Source organism: Etheostoma cragini, chromosome 13, assembly GCF_013103735.1.
Source record: "Etheostoma cragini isolate CJK2018 chromosome 13, CSU_Ecrag_1.0, whole genome shotgun sequence".
Lineage (NCBI taxonomy): Eukaryota > Metazoa > Chordata > Actinopteri > Perciformes > Percidae > Etheostoma > Etheostoma cragini.
In genome coordinates, this window is record NC_048419.1 from 14,865,582 (window position 1) to 14,870,115 (window position 4,534).

Genomic DNA, 4,534 nt, shown 5'->3' on the forward strand with positions numbered 1-4,534 from the left:
TGTGTGTGTGTGTGTGTGTGTGTGTGTGTTTGTGTGTGTGTGTGTGTGTGTGTGTGTGTGTGTGTGTGTGTGTGAGAGAGAGTGAGAGAAACTGATTACAGAGTTTGTACAACACAGCAACTTGCTGTCTCTTAACATGCACGTTGTCAATTAAGCAATTTCCTATTATTTTAGTTAACAGATCGATTTTGACAGGGAAGATACATTTTATGAAAATAATGATGGGATGAATGAGTTTGAATTGAGCGTTTTTGTTTACCAATAATTTTGTCAGGTTCGCATTTTTTTTCTATTTTTCATCATTTTTCAAACAAAGACAATGGTAAAGACATATCCCTGTGGCTGTCATTAAAATTATTTATTTTCAGTCATATAAAAAAAACACATTCTCCCAATAGATGCAGTTTCCTTTGTGTGAGAATGTTCATAGCATCACTGTCTGTAATTTAAAGCAAAGCAGAAATCAATAAAATTACATTTTTGAAAACTGTTGAACCATGATTTGTATTAAAACATGTAAAACTGTCACCCAACAGAGTTTTTCTCAATTAATAATAGACTAAAATACTTTAAGTCCACACTCTGAGGGCATTAGACAGGGTTTTTTATTGGCTCCTTTATTTAGATCCTTTGCAATCTTGGGACTAAACACTTTCAACAAGCAGGTCATATCCCTGCTGCCTTCACTCGGTTACGCTAATACTGGTGGAATGGCAGTGGACAATCCTCTAAGGACACTCAAAGTAGCTTATTAAAGTTTTAAAGATAAAAAGAGTGCCTATGTATCAGTCTAAAAGAAAAAGCACCTGAGAAAAAAAACGCCATCCTGTGAATCTTATAATCTCAATATTGGTCTTTGTCATATTTTAAGGATTACACACTCCTCCATGGGTTAAGAAGATTAGACTATCTTAGCTTTTATGAATCCCCTCTGGATGGACTCAGAAGTGTACAGTGATAAAGGTTTAAACAAGCCTATTTTCTCTTAGTCAAGGAAAGAATGTTTTGAAGATATTTCAATAGAAAACATTTTTGAAAACTATTCTTCTGTGTAAGCTATGCAACAGTATCTCATTTTCATTTTTTGAATGGCGAAAGACATCGGTTTGTAGTAACGTTCCCTTTGGTCTGGAAAGCTGTCACCATGGATGAAGGGGCCAGTTCTGTGAAAGGGGCCACGGCCCTGGATCAAGGACACAGCTCTTTAACTGGGCTGGAACGTTGGGCTCCTGAACTTTAGTAGAGGCGGTGAATAAGCCATCTGAGATAAAACAAGCACTTCAGTCTGATGGAAAAGCTTACGAACAGTATATGGCCCTGAGTTTACAGGGCCAACTCTTTAGATTTAAAGCTTTTACTCAATACAAAAGTGTGAGATAACTTTAGAGGCAGTGGGAAAGAATTACTACATTGTTCTGCACCGCTGGTATTGTTTAACAGTGTAAAAAATGTGTTCTCCTTTCAAAGCTATGCATGGGAGAATTTGAGGAATTAAAGGGAAACATGTAATGCCCATACACGTGCATGGTACGCACTGTGTCAAGACACTGTCGTTATATGTAAAGCAAAAAGGTGAAAGTGTAGTAAATTACCACATACAGCGAAGGACACTTACCTCCAGGCAGACGCAGTTTGAAACTAGCTGGTGAACATAGTGGAGCAGAGCCAGATATTTCCCTCAGGAGTTGTTGGAGTCAGAGCTAAAAGAGAATCTAAAAAAGAAGTAGCTAAAAGTGAATTTAGACTCATTCATCAGGTGCGAGAGACACAACTCTAAATGAATGGTAAATAGCACACTGTCATATTTAATTAATTGTACAAAATAAAATAATGCATTTATTGAGCTATCTCACTTTTAAGACCCAAAACACCCCAGGGCTCTGGTTTCATCCGTAGACTGGGTTCATTACTGTAGAAGTGTCCAAGTAGCACTGGTGTGGGCCTATTGCAGAACTAAGTTTCACAGTGAAGCAATCTTTGAAAAACATGGAGGGTAATTAAACAACAGTGAATGTATTCTCAGAATCCTAAAAAACTGTTTTTACCATCTGGATGAAACAATATTCAGTCTGCTGCATGATAAAAAAAAGGTATGCGTTATGCGGATGACACACAAATGGACATAATCTTATCCCCAGGGGACTATAGTCCTCTTCAAAAACTGACTGAGTGCATTGAAAAAATTAACAACAGGTTGTGCCAGAACTTTGTTGAATTAATTGAAGCTGTAAAAAAGGATCCCGTTAAGTACTGCGATAGTACTTGAACTCAGTTATGCACTGCAGATTTGGATTTGGCAATTTGAATTCAAGTGTGTCCACTGCACTGCATTCAATACACTGTGTGTAGTAGTGGTCACCTTTCTTTCCTTCTTTTGAAACATTTAACGTATGCTTTACAATTGTTTTTAATAACCTGTGCATACTTTTGGTTGTAATAAGACAATACCAGAGAATAGACTCAAGGATCCTGTACACAGAACTGCCTACATGGTTTCATCAACAATTCATTCATTAGATAATTTATTCATTAATGACCTTATCATGGATGTCTGGAAGAAGACTGTGGATTAGCCAGTCTCAGAGGAGATACATCTGTTTCTCTCTGTCTTTCTCTTCCTGCTTAGCTTTCTAATGTGAATGTGGTGCAGATAAAGAGCAACCACATTAAACATCATCCAAAGAGTTTTTTTAATAGTGTGGATCATGTCGGTCTCTTTCATGATTGCAGATGAGATATTTCTTTAAAATCCTGCTATTTTAGTCAGTTACATAACCAAGGCTGGGATAAGATTAGACAACACTCCTACAATAATTTTCTTATATCTGTGATGGAGGAGAGAATGTAACATAATGCAATAGTTTTAGGCCTTTTCTGCATTCAAAAATCAAATACTAAACAACTTTTGATTTGAAACCACTTCCAATTTAGTATCAATTTAGTGAAATATGGTAAAAATCTTCACATCTGTTCCTCAGTCATGGCGTTGAATTGTGGCCAGAAAAGGGTTTTTCTGGAACATTATGGTGTCCCAGTGAAGTTGACCTTTGTCCTTTTGGATATAAAATGTCATCACTTTATCATTGCAATTAGACATTTTTGTAAAATTCAGTCACAATAACAGTAGCAGGGATTCTTGAGTTATGGCCAAAAGCATGTTTTGTGGTGTCACAGTGACCTTGACCTTTGACTACCAAAACCTAATAATTTCTTCCTTGAGTCCATGTACATTTGTGCCAGATTTAAATAACATTCCTCACAGCTTTCTTGAGATATCACACTCCCAAAAACGAGACAGAGATGTGGATGCATGGACGCACCAATGGACTACCCCAAAAACACAATGTCTCTAGGCTATTGCTTGCAAGGATTAAAACAGGGCTCAAGTTGTTGCCCACAGCCAACTAACTGATTCCATGGCAACATTAAACTTTCCGTTTAAATCCCCCCAAAACCCCGCAAATAATGGGAATTGTAGTTCTAAATGTTAAAGCATAATAATTCCCCAAATCAAAATAAGACTAAATTACAAAATCCTTCAACATTATTATTTTTTTTATGGAACACTATGAATGTGTTTTCTCAGGCTCAGAATCATTGCCACATATTATATTCCTGGGAAATTGACAATCTTTTTTATTAATTAACATACTTGATCTGTGTTGAAAACAAATGGACATATAGCACTGGGGGATATAAAGACTTCTTGAACAGGGGTAGTAGCTTTTCATGCACTCTGCATTAAAGAACATTGATGATCTCATAAATCCCTCTGCATTTTATCTGAATACATTAAGAGCTAGCATTGTCATATCAAATGGCAACAGTCCATATCTTCATAATTTCAGCATTTGCTTAGAAAATGTACCCCTGTGTAATAAGGCCACTTATTCACTTGGCCAAAATCTGTGCTCAATTCACTTTCAGTAATCCTTTTTTTTTCACAGCGTAATTTGCAATAGGATGTTTCTCATCTGTCAGACTCCAGGTACTAAAGTACACCCACAGTGCAGATGATCATTGACATTCAGGAGCTGTAACATTGTGCCCTACATTTGAAATAAAATCACTGACATGTTAGATGAGGTAGAAGTTAAAGTAATGTTTCATTCATTTCTGCTTTAAAAATGGCAGACATCCTGCCTAACAGGGAGAGCAGCATCTGTATTAAAACACCTTCATCGCCCTCTGCGAGGGTCCCCATATAACACGGCTAAGTAGGTAAATGAGATTGAGTATTGATCCGAGCTGTGGAGGTTTAGTTTCCTGCATCCATCCATTGAAAGGACACGGGGGAGCAAGGAAACTCCCCATAGGGAGAACCCTCGACACTAAAGTTATCTAAAAACATTTTCCATGGCATACTTTCCGGATTCATTCATGACCTTCAGAATCCAGTGTGGCAACAGCACCACTCAATGGACACAAGACCACATAAACAGTAAATTAGTATGTGTGCTAAACATGCTATTATGCCTTTTAAAACATGTAATATATAAGACTGAAGAACATTTCCACAGAATACAGTGTTGCT